General features: G+C 38.0%; 1 protein-coding gene across 2 annotated transcripts in view; it reads left to right on the top strand.

The window, feature by feature from the left end:
• Positions 1-1,166: 1,166 nt before the first annotated feature.
• The window catches only part of LOC133620592 (cytoglobin-1-like), a 64,711-nt gene continuing 50,373 nt past the window's right edge, over positions 1,167-15,504 (top strand). Inside the window, exon 1 of one of the 2 annotated variants that reach the window (XM_061982179.2) lies at positions 1,167-1,234. The gene's annotated coding sequence lies outside the window, so the exon portion shown is untranslated. The remainder of the gene's footprint in view (positions 1,235-15,504) is intronic. The other variant, XM_061982180.2, reaches the window with a different exon arrangement.

Here is a 15,504-nt window from a genome sequence, read left to right as displayed (position 1 = left end):
TGTGTTACATCACCTTTTCTTTTAACAACACTCAATAAACGATTGGGAACCGAGAAAACTAATTGTTGAAGCTTTGAAAGTGGAATTATTTCCCATTCTTGTTTTATGTAGAGCTTCAGTCGTTCAACAGTCCGGGGTCTCCGCTGTCGTATTTTACGCTTCATAATGCGCCACACATTTTTGATGGGAGACAGGTCTGGACTGCAGGCGGGCCAGGAAAGTACCCGCACTCTTTTTTTACGAAGCCACGCTGTTGTAACACGTGCTGAATGTGGCTTGGCATTGTCTTGCTGAAATAAGCAGGGGCGTCCATAAAAAAGACGGCGCTTAGATGGCAGCATATGTTGTTTCAAAACCTGTATGTACCTTTCAGCATTAATAGTGCCTTCACAGATGTGTAAGTTACCCATGCCTTGGGCACTAATGCACCCCCATACCATCACAGACGCTGGATTTTGAACTTTGCGTCGATAACAGTCTGGATGGTTCGCTTCCCCTTTGGTCCGGATGACAAGATGTCTTTATTGTTTAGTTTTAATGCCATGATTTTGATAGTCGGGTCCTGCGTGTGCACAGATTTTCCTCCATGCGGCCCTGAGCTTTAGATGAATGTGACTCAACTACAAGTAAAAAGTAGTCATCAAAATAATTACTCGAGTAAGAGTAAGTATCCCGTGAAAAAATTACTCAGGTATTGAGTAACTTTTGAGCAACTTCTGATCTGGAATCTACTCAGTGGCCTAGTGGTTAGAGACACCGCCCTGAGATCGGTAGGTAGTGAGTTCAAACCCTGGCCGAGTCATACCAAAGACTAAAAAAATGGGGCTGTTGTCTATCTATCTGTCTTGGCCCTGTGATGAGGTGGCAACTTGTCCAGGGTGTACCCCGTGTGTGTGTGTGTGTGTGTGTGTGTGTGTGTGTGTGTGTGTGTGTGTGTGTGTGTGTGTGTGTGTGTGTGTGTGTGTGTGTGTGTGTGCGTTTGCGTGCGTGCAAACTCTACACAAGGCCAAAGCCTTCACCCAAACAGAAGGGCCTCATTTCAAAATGTAAGTTTGGCTCCCATTTCCCCCACAGAGTAGAGAACTGGAATCACAGTCCAAATTTCCCAACAGCTGAAGGCCATCCAGCAATCAGGAAGGCTCTCACCTGAAGCAATCACGTCCACTCATTTAAGTCTGCAGCTCCAGCTCAGACTTCAGGCCAACAAACACTGCTCTTGGAGCAGTGGCTGAAGGTGAGATGACTTATATTATTTTGATGTATCATTTGATGTGTTGAATTTATTTTAATTGCTAATTGTTAAATGCTTCATTTCAAATCCGAGCTGTAAAGGGTCAGTATATATTAGTGATGGGTTGAAGAGGCGTCATGAAGCGTTTCGACACATTGCAAAACTGTATTGATACTGTGTCGATACTGTGTGACTAAATACTGACATCTGCTGGACATTAAAAATCCCTACAGGCAACCAATGGACCGACTCAACTGACACTGATTTTATGACCTAGTACAGTGGTTCTCAACCTTTTTTCAGTGATGTACCCCCTGTGAACATTTTTTTAATTCAAGTACCCCCTAATCAGAGCAAAGCATTTTTGGTTGAAAAAAAGAGATAAAGAAGTAAAATACAGCACTATGTCATCAGTTTCTGATTTATTAAATTGTATAACAGTGCAAAATATTGCTCATTTGTTGTGGTCTTTCTTGAACTATTTGAAAAAAAAGATATAAAAATAACTAAAACTTGTTGAAAAATAAACAAGTGATTCTATTATAAATAAAGATTTCTACACATAGAAGTAATCATCAACTTAAAGTGCCCTCTTTGGCGATTTTAATAGAGATCCATCTGGATTCATGAACTTAATTCTAAACAATTCTTCACAAAAAATGTTTTTTTTAACATCAATGTTTGTGGAACATGTCCACAAAAAATCTAGCTGTCAACACTGGATATTACATTGTTGCATTTCTTTTCACAGTTATTTTTGACAGACATTTTTAAAAAATCTCACATACCCCTTGGCATACCTTCAAGTACCCCCAGGGGTACGCGTACCCCCATTTGAGAACCACTGACCTAGTATATACAATAATATAAACCAAGTCATTGCATTTCATTTAGGATTATTTCATATATTCATTTAAATAAAAATATATTTTTATCTATTTTAGATACAGTCAATAAATAATGTGAACATGTATCATAACATGGAAATCTAAGAGAATGTGTTGTAAATGAAGATGCTTGTGGACTGGGAATTATTATTATTTTTTTTTTTTTACACATTTTTATTTTAAAAAAACAGTTTTTCCAATGTATTAAATTTTAGACGATTTCTCTTCTTAGTTATTATTTCTCCGGCTGTAGAAAAGACCCGCTCACAGGGCACAGAGGAGGCGTCAGTGCGACACAGTTCGCGTATCGGCAGTGTTGGGTTAGTTACTGAAAACCAGTAACTAGTTACAGTTACTAGTTACTTTATTTCAAAAGTAACTCAGTTACTAACTCAGTTACTTACACCAAAAAGTAATGCGTTACTGTGAAAAGTAACTATTTAGTTACTTCTTTTTTTCTTCTTTTTTTTTTAAAGCTCCCATTAATGCCCTTTTTGCCTTCATTTCAGTACTGTTATTGCACTGGAGAATAATACAATCTGTTGATCAACTTGACATGCATTTTTATTTTCCTTTTAACATAATTAATGAAAAACAGTGCAACATAAAAAGGCATTCCTCCTTTCTTTAAACTTGGACCAATGACCATTAATAAAAAACAAGTTTAAGTGCAACATAAGAAGAAACATCATCTTCCTTGAAACATAGGTAGTGAAATAAAGCCTGACATCTGGAGTGATGCTGCTGTCTTCCACACTTGGAGCCATGGATTGTAGAATCCTTGTTTTCAGTGGCAGGATCATTGACACAGATGGTGAAGTTTCAGTGCTCAGTAGAGATGGAATACTTTTGAGGGGTTTAAGCACCTAGAGGACCTCATCTGCCACTCTCACATCATCATCAGACAGGGTGACATTTGTCTTCAGGGTGTTGTGGGTCAATGCAGAGTATATAGCTGCCTGCTGCTCCAACATATCATAAGTGGAGTTCCACCTCGTTGGGACATCATGTATGAGCAGGCAGCTTTAGCATTTCTTGCTTTGTCTTAAGCACATGAGCAGCTGTTGTGCTTGGGTGGAAGTAAGAAACCTTCCTGATCCTCCCAAAGAGGCGCTCCATCCTATTGACTGAGATTCCCTTCTGTAATGCCAAATTCACTACATGTGCAAAGCACCTATATGTGGTCCCAGTCCTGCCTCATTCTCTGTAATTATTTGATTTTTGGCATTATCACATGTGACTGGGATATCTTTATCTTCCATTCCTCCACTGCTTGTGTCAGTACCTGCGCAAGGTGACTCTCGTAGAGGGGGCGTGTCTTCTCATCTCCCAGTCTGCTGTGATGAAGTGAGCGCTTATAGTTCCGCTGGACGTCCACCCGTCTGTCATGAGCGCAACAGATGATGCTCGGGATAGTTCATCCACAACTTTTTTCTTCTCCTGCTCATAAAGATCTGGCACAATCTTATTGCTGAAGTGGGTGCGCGACGGGATGTCGTAACGTGGTTCAAGCACGTTCAGCATGTGTTTAAAACCCTCGTTTTGCACAACCGAATCTGCACTTATAAACACACCGATTCAATGGCGGGGGCGTTCAAGCTCCTCCGTTATTGCGCTCACCATGACCACGCTGTGTGTGGACTGAACGTGCCAACAACTTTTTTTTTTTGTTTCATATATCAAACCGCGGATCAAACCTCCCCTCCCCCCCCCCCCGCCCCCCACACACAAACACACATAGACCGCGCCTCTTTTCTTCTCTCCGGCTTGTGACAGAGGAAGATTCAGAAGAACGACACCGCAGCGCTTCTGTTTCTAGCCGATACTACATCAAAAGTAACGTAAAATAACGCAGTAACGCATCATGTAGTAACGGTAACTAAATTACTGAATAAAAAAAAATAACGCGTTAGATTACTAGTTACCGCCGAAACTAACGGCGTTACAGTAACGCGTTACTTTGTAACGCGTTAGTCCCAACACTGCGTATCGGTCACGTGACCGAAACAGCTCATGATCGGTCACGTGACTTTCTAAAAGCGGTACGTGCACCGACACAGGGTTTTGCTCTATGAGCTCGACGCATGCGCCGAAGCATCGGTGTTGCCGGACCCATCACTAGTATATGAACTTTTGAAAATACTTAACTTTAGAAAATGGTTCATTGAAATATAATTTTTTTTTATTGGTCCCTAATTGCATTTGTGTGTTTCCACCTTCTCCAAAGGTTTTTCACCTTACAACTATTGATTTTTAATGAAAAAAGAGACAATCAAGTCCAAAAATATAAGGAGAAAGCGAGATTTGTTTATCATTGCATTCAAAAAGAGTGAAATCCAAGTGTAATTCTAGTCAAACCCTTTTAAAGTTAGGGGAGAGCATGTGTGTGTGTGTGTGTGTGTGTGTGTGTGTGTGTGTGTGTGTGTGTGTGTGTGTGTGTGTGTGTGTGTGTGTGAGAAAGTTGGAAGTAGAATTCCTGTAAGCTAAAATGTGAACTTTTCTGCTGACACGCATGACAGCACATGATATAAAAGTTATTTTTACTAGTTTGAAAGTCATCATTGAAGATGTTTTTGCTGCCTTGTCACTTTTTACAGTCAGTGCGTTTCCATGCACTATGTTCGTCTGATTCATGAAATAATTCAGTTTCTTCTATTGTCACAGCTCCATGTGAAGTTATTCCAGTCGGATACTGAAAACCTATTTATATATATACCATAAGGTGCTGTAAGGCGCACTTATTATCTTTTAATTTTCTCAAAAATCGACAGTGCGCCTATAATCCGGTGCGCTTTATGCACGGATTATGTAAGGTGGTGCTTACCGACCTCAAAGCAGTCCGATACGGTACATATATTTAAAAATGTGCGATGAACAAAGTTGGACAAGTAAATGAAATAAATAAAAACATCTTAGAGTTTTTCAATAATACTAACATACTAAGTTTTGTTTTCAACATGCCGAAATTTGGTCCGGTGTTAAAGTTGTGTCGTGGCGTTTATTTCTTGTAGCTTTGCAATTGTGCTGGAGATGAAAGTCGTTGTGGTGTTGCCTTATGATTTATTTATTAAATCAAAAATATTGACTAGGTTCATTTGCAAATATGTACAAAGCAAACTATAACCAGCTACCTGAGAATGTACAATTCTTCTATATATAAACTAAGAGAAAACTCACTTAAAACAGTTTTATGCACGTACAACACTTAAGACCTTTTAGCATATCAGTATGTGGAATTAAATGATGGAATGGATTAATAAAGAATGTACTAATATGATCCAGTTTAAGAAACTGTTCTGACTCAGTGTTCACGAAGTACAAGGAAGGATCTTGATAAACATCCATCCATCCACTTTCTACCGTTTGTCCCTCTCGGAGTCTGTTGTGTTACACATTGAGTACAAACAATTATTTAATGAGCTCTGCTTCTTCCTACTCCTTTTCGGACATGCTATAATGCTGTAACTAGAATTTTTATGCATGCACGAAATAAACTAAAACGATAACTATATGCTCCTATAGCATACTTGCCAACCTTGAGACCTCCAATTTCGGGAGGTGGGGGGTGGGGGCGTGGTCGGGGTGGGGCGGAGCGTGGTTGGGGGCGTGGTTAAGAGGAGAGGGGTATATTGACAGCTAGAATTCAACCAAGTCAAGTATTTCATACATATATATATATTTATATATAGATATATAGATATCTACATCCTGAAAATATGCAAACAAAACTGTGTTTAGATAATTGATACTTCAAACTTGCATAAATAAATATTAAGGAATATAACTTGGCTTCTGAGAGTTTCAAAATGTAATGAATAAAATGCTAAAGTTGTTGATAAACAAGCAATTATTTTAATAATTAAATATGGTCATTTTAAATGAATTATTATGATAATTTAAAATCAATTATTTCAAATATGTTTATTTTAATGTATAATTCTATGGCTGGATGTAATAAGGAGTCAGGAAAAAATAAAAAATAAAATTAATTTTGATGTTTTTAGCAAAATATAGTAAACATGTATTTATTTATTTTATTTTTTTAAATTAATAAATATATTTATTTTTAGGTAAGCTAAACATAATAATACAATTTACCTCTAGTCTGGATGATTTAGTTCTTGTCACCCCGTCATGAAAAAAGGCTGTCCTCACTCAGGTCCGCATGGAGCTGGAGGGGGCGTGGCTTCTAGCTCCGGCTTAAAATCGGGAGATTTTCGGGAGAATATTTGTCCCGGGAGGTTTTCGGGAGAGGCACTGAATTTGGGGATTCTCCCGGAAAATTCGGGAGGGTTGGAAAGTATGTCCTATAGCTAATACAGGGCTCGAATTTAACCGCGGCATTTGCCGCGACTGCCCTTGTGATTTGCAGTAATGCCCTAAAATTTGACCAACATTTACGGCAACAACATGCCGTGACCGCCCTTCATCATCATCATCATCATCATCATCATCATTTCTTTTTATTCCTTTCATGAAAATGCATATATACAAGCCATATACAGTTGACACTTTCATTGTTTTTTTGTTTCTTGTACATTTCCATGATCAAAAAGGAGCAGATGGAAGAATACTATTCTCATATTTATCTGCCCCCTTTTTAACACAAATTATTTAGATGACTTTATCACTGTTCCCTCCATCAACACCCCAACTCCAACATACTTTTCATTTTCGTTTAAGCATTTTCAAAATGACACGTTCCAATCAAAAATCAGTTTGATGTAATTCCAGTTGTCTCTTTTTGTAACTCCTTTTAAAATCAAAGATACTCTTGCAACTTTTTAAGTCTGTCTAGAGAATTCCATGCTTTCACACCAGCAACAGATAAGCACATTTGCTTCAAATTTGTTCGCACTCTTGGATATTTAAAGTCATACGGCCTTCTGTGATTCTCATCTTCCGACGTGAACACAAATAACTTTTGTAAGTCCTTTGGGAGAACTTTATTTCTAACTTTGAACATCACTAATAGAGTATGCAATTCTGCAATGTCTTTTAGTTTTAATAATCCTGACCTAATGAAGAGTGGATTTGTGTGGTCTCTATATCCTACTGTAAAAATGATACGAATTGCTCTTTTCTGTGAAAGAAATAAAGGCATTATGTTGCTGTGATATGTATTTCCCCATATTTCTGCACAATAATTGAAATAAGGTAGAATAATTGAGCAATATAACATTCTCATTGTATTATACGGGAAACTGTATTTAACCTTGTTCAAAATAAATAAACTTTTAGATAGCTTATTTTTCACATGCAATATATGAGCTTTTCATCCAAGATGACCCCAAGAAATCTGATTTCAGACACTTTCTCATGCCCTTGACTTTTGATTTGTTAATGGACTAGGGCTGTAACTATAAACGGTATAATTGATAGACAGCGGTAAAATTCCAGACTGTTAGTAATACAGTTTTAATTTGTATTTACCGAAAAGCTGTCATTTATTAATGCATTTTAAGCAACGGCTTACTTCCTCAATACTGAAGTGCCGCAGCATAAACATGGCGGCGACTGCATTGACTTTGCTTTGAAAATGTTCCCTCCGAGCTAACGGAGCAGATCTCTTCGTTTCAATCACTTCTACTTCCGTGGAGTCTCGGTGTGCGATTAAGAGCGCAATGCCGTTGGGAGGTGAAAAATATTTGATGTAGGAGTTTAATTTTGAACGTGCAGCTGGCGTCTTTCCGTCAGCTGCTGGGACTGAGTTAGCATGCATAAGGCGATGTGTCGGGAACTTTGCCACAAATTGTTTATAAAGTCTGTAGTTTGTTTACTGGCATGTTCACTCGTCCTTTAATTTAACTGCAAACTTTGTTAGTGTTCCAATAACATCAATACTAGCTCAAATGTTTTGTCATCTCATCGAATTGAACGCTGGATGAGTTGTCGGTGGGGCACCAAGATTGTATGTTAGATATTAGAGGTATCACTCGTGTTTATTTTTGTTGGCCAAACTGTTGCACTGAAGTACATGGTGGTTGTTGAACAAAGCTTGTTTGACTTTTTCTTCATTAGCCAAACTGCTTTGTCTTTTATATTGATATCAAAAAGTAAACACCGTGTTTTTTGTTTTTGTTTTTGTTTTTTTTATAAAATCAACATAGAAAAAAACACACGATACACTTTCAACTAGTGCATTAACCCAAAAAAAAACCTCCCTCCCCCATTCACACTCATCCACACCCACTCACACAAAAGGGGTTGTTTCTTTCTGCTACCAATATTCTGGTTCCCACAACATAGACAACAGGTCTGCAAGGGACACAGTCCCTGAAGCACACATGATTGTATGTGCTGCTGGTCCACTAACATTTTCATTAATTACTATTTTTTTATGTAATTATTTTTATATTGTTTTACTTTCTTTTTTATCCAAGAAAATATTTATTTATCTTATCTAAAAAAAGAAAAGAAAAAGGACCTTATCTTCACGAGACCAGGTTGTAAATGAAATTAGATTTGGTTAAAGGGATTTTAAAACCAGGTCAGCAACCAGGTCAGCAACACACACCTTCATTCATGTACACTGAGGGGAAAAAAAATAAAAAAAATAAAAACATTTGGGAACACAACAGATTGAATATAATATAGAAACAAAATAACATTAAAAAAAAAAAACATTTATGTACAGTCCAGATTATGTTCAGGTCACTCAAATTAGGGAACACAACAACAGATAGCATATAATCTATAAACATAATTACACTTTCAACATAAGCCTTTGAGGACTTCCCATCTTTTTTTATGTTTTTTGGCATCATTATCGGTTTCAACCATGTAAAGTTAAAAATTACTGAATATCTGTTTTTGGCCTTAAAAATAAACCTTTTACCGAGTACTAAAATTAAATTTGATTAAATCATGACTGCCAATGAACTCTCCCAAAATAACAGAAACCACATCAAGCATCATAAACAAACCAATCCTTAAACACATTTTTTCAACTTCCACCCAAAACGAAGACACAATATGACTATACCAAAACAAATGCAGGGTGGATTCAGACTCCTGACAACAAAATCGGCAGTCATCTGACTCTGTCATATTCCATAATTTTAACATTTTCCCCGTGGGTACATCTATTGCACATCGATAGTAGTTTTATAGATTAGTTTGAATATGGCTTCCCATGGCAACGGGCAGTCAAAAAAGTCCTCCCATTTTCCATATGTGTTGTATGGGGCAGCCTTCAAAGATTTCTTTTTTAAATAAAACTTATATATATATTTTTTAATTTTAGTTCCTTTTTGCCAACTCGAATTTCTTAAACACCGTGTTTTTTTTACATGTTTTTTTCCTTTCCACAAAGTAATTATTTTAATAACCATTCATGTGAAATAGCATTTTGTTAATGTTTTATGGTGTACGACATATTTCTTCTCAAAGTTCAATGGATCTGTCCTGACACAGCATGTACATGTACACACATTAGTACATGTAAATGTACATTTCTCTATGAAAATGAAAAAATAGAGATAAAGGCATCATGGTATTAAAAAAAATCTGACACGCTGATACTATTAATGAACAAAAACACAAATATTTGTCTTTAAATATATAGATCCAGAATGTAGAGCATTTTTATTAGCTATTACAATTTACATGACTGTGTCGCGTTCACACCCAAACGGTGAATAATCATGATTAATAATTGTGATTTCAATATTGATAAAAGTCAGCTTTATTTTGTCCATAATCGTGCAGTCCTATGTATAAGACTTGACCTCATACATGAACACTTTTTTTTAATCGATATGGACAACGTGCATATATCCATAAGGTGCCATCTTGCGAATTTTTCACATTTATTTTGATTTATTTATAGTATTTTGTTTCTGCCATATTTTGTTTATAATGCTTGTGTTTTTAAAAAGTTAAAATGTGAGGCCTGTAATATGACTGATGGCCATACGCAGTGTGCCTCTCGTGCACTAGGGAGAGAATGTGGACAATTCAACTTGTTTAGCTATGTCAGACGTTAATAAAAAAATAATAATAATAAAAAAATGCTAATAAGCTAGTGAAAGTAACTGTAGAGCAGTGGTTCTTAACCTGCGTTCGATCGAACCCTAGGGGTTCTGTGAGTCGGCCTCAGGGGTTTGGCGGAGCCTCCGCCACGGAGGTAAAGACACATCCAACTTATTGTGTAAATAAAAAGTTCTCCCTATCAGCGTACAATACCCCCAAACAATGTTCCCTCTAATTTTCCATCTGATTTGCAGGGTGTTTGATTGATCGATTTAAACTTTTACTAGCCGATTGCAAAGGAAGAGAATACCCAGTACAGTTTACACAGTACAGTACATATTCCGTACAATTGACCACTAAATGGTAACACCCGAATAAGTTTTTCAACTTGTTTAAGTTGGGATCCACGTTAATCAATTAATGGTAATGTGTGTAAGGTGTGTAATTTGTTTTGAGTTTGTGCACCGTGTTGGTTTTGTTCTTTGAACAAGGTGATGTTCATGCACGGTTCATTTTGTGCACCAGTAAAAAAAAAACATGACTTTTTCTTGAATTTGAAAAAAAAAACATTTTATTTTTCACTAAAGAAGGGTTCGGTGAATGCGCATATGAAACTGGTGGGGTTCGGTACCTCCAACACGGTTAAGAACCACTGCTGTAGAGGTACAGATCTAACAGGTAGGTACAACTTTCTACTGCTTTTTGGTGTTGGTAATGTTTAAACAACACTTGTGGTTATTAGGCTTGTCAGAAACAAACAATCGCTTTTTATAGTAAACTTTTTTTAAAGGAGGTTTCTGTTCAGCAGTTGTCTCAAACAGCCGGGATGTTGCTAAGGTCATGTCGCGTAATTAAAGGGTCTTCTTCAGGAACATTCTGATACTTATTAAACAAGTAGGTATTTATACTTTAAAAAAAAAAAATACTGACCTACCGTATTTTCCGCACTATAAGGCGCACCGGAATAGGGGGTGGGGCGGGGGCGTGGTTGGGGGCGTGGTTAAGAGGGGAGGAGTATATTTACAGCTAGAATTCACCAAGTCAAGTATTTCATATATATATATATATATATATATATATATAAAAGAAATACTTGACTTTCAGTGAATTCTAGCTATATATATATATATATATATATATATATATATATATATATATATATATATATATATATATATATATATATATATATAAGAGAAATACTTGAATTTCAGTGTTCATTTATTTACACATATACACACACATAACACTCATCTACTCATTGTTGAGTTAAGAGTTGAATTGTCCATCCTATTATTCTCTGTCACTATTTTTCTAGCCATGCTGAACACCCTCTCTGATGATGCATCCTGCTTTGTCTCCTTGTTGTGTGCGCAGTTGTGCACTGCACTCTCTAAAAGCCGTAGATGTTAGTGTCACATATGCATGTACAGTAGATGGCAGTATTGTCCTGTTTAAGAGTGTCACAACATTGCTGTTTACGGCAGACGAACTGCTTTACGGTAGACGAAAACATGACTGCTGTAGTTGTGTGTTGTTGCCGCACTGGGAGAACGTTAATGAAACTGCCTAACAATAAACCCACATAAGAAACCAAGAACTCGCCCTCGATCATTCTACAGTTATAACGTGATTGGGCAGGCAAACTGTTTATATTGTGGGAAAGCGGACGTGAAAACAGGCTGTCGACACGTCACTCAGGTCCGCCTGAATTTCGGGAGATTTTCGGGAGAAAATTTGTCCCGGGAGGTTTTCGGGAGAGGCGCTGAATTTCGGGAGCCTCCCGGAAAATCCGGAAGGGTTGACAAGTATGGGCTACATACATAAACAAACAAATGGAAATGAAACGGCACGCCTCGCGCAGTCATATATCCCAGCATGCACCGCGCGCTTCTTCTTCTTCTACGGGGGAAAATGAAGACGGGGGAAAATGAAGTCGGCGGCTGCTTACCGCAGTTGTAATTGATTGATTGAATCTTTTACCTGTTGGAGGCTCAATATTGGTCCTTATATAAGGTGCACCGGATTATAGGGCGCACGGTCAGCTTTTGACAAAATTGGAGGTTTTTAGGTGCGCCTTATAGTGAGGAAAATACGGTATTTTAACTTCCTGTAGCTGTATTTTGTGCTCATTTAATTGGTGAAATGCTCATTTAATTGGTGAAATGCTGCTAATGTGGGATTGGCGTAACAGAGTTACGTGACAGTGGCTGCCGGGAGCAGGGTCGCGGACACTAGAATGCGTTATTTGTGATATGAATAAATGTAACGATCGGAGTGGAACTCAATGTAACGAGTACAAGTAACGTTTCTTTTTCTCAAATATTCAAAAGTAAAAAGTATGTTGCACTAACACTACTCTGGCAAGTACAATTTAGCCAAAAAGTTACTCAAGCAAATGTAACTGAGTATATGTAGCACGTTACTACCCACCTCTGGCCGTCACGGGTAAGTGAGGAAATGAAACTCAAAGTGACGGAGTAAAAGTAATGTTTTTTTTCTTAAAAATAGTAAAAAGTATGTTACATTAAAACAACTTTGGCAAGTACAATTCAGCCAAAAAGTTTCTCAAGCAAATGTAACTGAGTAAATGTAGCGCGTTACTACCCACCTCTGGCCGTCACGTGTAACTAAGGAAATGAAACTCAATGTGACGGAGTAAAAGTAACCTTTTGTTTGCAAATACTCAAAAGTGTTTCATTAAAACTACTTTGGTAAGTACAATTCATCCAAAAAGTTACTAGAGCAAATGTAACGGAGTAAATGTAGCGCGTTACTACCCAACTCTGGCCCTCACGTGTAACCAAGGAAATGAAACTCAATGTGACTGAGTAAAAGTAACGTCTCTTCTTCTCAAAAATACTCAAAAGTAGAAAGTGTTACATTAAAAAACTTTGGCAATTACAATTCATCCAAAAAGTTACTCAAGCAAATGTAACTGAGTAAATGTAGCGCGTTACTACCCACCTTTGGCCCTCACGTGTAACCAAGGAAATGAAACTCAATGTGACTGAGTAAAAGTAAGGTTTCTTCTCCTCAAAAATCTTCAAAAGTAAAAAGTACGTTACATTGAAACTACTCTTGCAAATACAATTCAGCCAAAAAGTTACTCAAGCAAATGCAGCGCGTTTCTACCCACCTGTGGCCGTCACGTGTAACCAAGGAAATGAAACTCAATGTGACTGAGTAAAAGTAACGTTTCTTCTTCTCAAAAGTAGAAAGTGTTACAATAAAAAACTCTGGCAAGTACAATTCATCTAAAAAGTTACTCAAGTAAATGTAACGGAGCAAATGTCGTGCGTTACTACCAGTGTTGGGACAGTAACGCGTTACAAAGTAACGCGTTACTGTAACGCCGTTAGTTTCGGCGGTAACTAGTAATCTAACGCGTTATTTTTTTATATTCAGTAACTCAGTTACCGTTACTACATGATGCGTTACTGCATTATTTTACGTTACTTTTGATGTAGTATCGGCTAGAAACAGAAGCGCTGCGGTGTCGTTCTTCTGAATCTTCCTCTGTCACAAGAAGAAAAGAGGCGCGGTCTAGGTGTGTGTCTGGGTGTGGGTGTGGGGAGGGGAGGCACACACGTGATCCGCAGTTTGATATATGAAACAAAACAAAAAAAAGTTGTTGGCACGTTCAGTCCACACACAGCGTGGTTATGGTGAGCGGAGTAACGGAGGAGCTTGAATGCCCCGCGCCATTGAATCGGCGGTTTATAGGTGCAGACTCGGTTGTGCAAAACGAGGGTTTAAACACATGCTGAACGTGTTTGAGCCACGTTACGACATCCCGTCGCGCACCCACTTCAGCGATAAGATTGTGCCAGATCTTTATGAGCAGGAGAAGAAAAAAGTTGTGGATGAACTATACCGAGCATCATCTGTTGCGCTCATGACAGACGGGTGAAAAAGGTTAAGTCCCTACCTTATGTCAAAAAGGATTTACGACCTAGCTGTCAAAAATGATTTACGACCTAGCTGTCAAAAATGATTTACGACCTAGCTGTCAAAAATGATTAATGACCTAGCTGTCAAAAATGATTAATGACCTTGGGGTCAAAAGGTCAAAGGGGGGTGGGGTTATGGAAAGGTCAGAGGGAGAGGGAGGAGGGGGGATACACCTTGTGTCAGAAATGATTAATGACCGTGATACACCTTGTGTCAGAAATGATTGATGACCCGAGAAGAGGTGGTGGGGTTATGGAAAGGTCAGAGGGAGGGGGGTATGAGGAGTCCCACGAGTCCCGCAGCCGGCCTTGTGAACCCCGACAAAGGGAGGAGTGGTGGAGAAAAGTTGGAAAAGTGGTCAAAAGTCGTCAAAATGTTCAAAAATCACACGCGTAATAAACAGCATGTGCTCACACACACACACACACACACACACACACACACACACACACACACACACACACACACATATGTGAATGGGTTTGGTTATAACAAAGTATTTGTTAGTACGAGCGCCAAGAGGAAATGGAAATGATGGAGAAACCCTTTGTTTCAGCAGCCGTGATTAGTGAAACGCCAGTTTCCATTTATAAAAATAATAAAACTTACCTGGCCGCTCCTCGCAAAAGTAGAGTTTTTTTGAAACGCACTCAAATTCCTCCAACCGAGTCTTTGCGTGAGAAATGGTGCTTGGATGCTTACGGAATGGTTGGATCTTTTGGATATGTTTTCAAATATCAGACAGGAGATATTTGCTTGTTTCAGCTGAAAGAGAGAAGAGTCGAAAGCCCGATTCGTGAAATTGTACCCACGCACACACACACACACACACACACACACACACACACACACACACACAACAATGGTGCACAGGAAGGTGTGGAAGAAGAGGAGATAAGACAGTCAAAAATGGTAAAAAGTTCAAATTTTATCCAAAATACCTCTCAGGGTTCCAGTCCCACGAGTCCCGCAGCCTGCCTTGTGAACCCCAACAAAGGGAGGAGTGGTGGAGAAAAGTTGGAAAAGTGGTCAAAAGTCGTCAAAATGTTCAAAAATCCCGCGCGTAATAAACAGCATGTGCTCACACACACACACACACACACACACACACACACACACACACACGAATCACACACGAAGCACACACACACACACACACACGCACACGCACACACACACTTTTTTTTAATTTTTTTTTTAAGGTTTTATTTTTCCTTTTTTTTTTTGTTGTTGTTGAGAATAATTGTTGTACGTTCTCGGATGACAGGTTATAATTTGCTTTGTGCATACTTTTAGCTGTTTGCAATTTTACCAAATTATAGAACTTTAATATATCTGACGAGTCAAATGATTTTCATTTTAGAAGAAAAAAAACATACAATATACAATATATATATATATATATATATATATATATATATATATATATATATATATATATATATATATATATATATA

Source organism: Nerophis lumbriciformis, linkage group LG24, assembly GCF_033978685.3.
Source record: "Nerophis lumbriciformis linkage group LG24, RoL_Nlum_v2.1, whole genome shotgun sequence".
In the NCBI taxonomy this organism is placed as follows: Eukaryota; Metazoa; Chordata; class Actinopteri; order Syngnathiformes; family Syngnathidae; genus Nerophis; species Nerophis lumbriciformis.
Note: the sequence above shows the minus strand (reverse complement) of the source record. Positions and strands in the feature narration are given on the sequence as shown.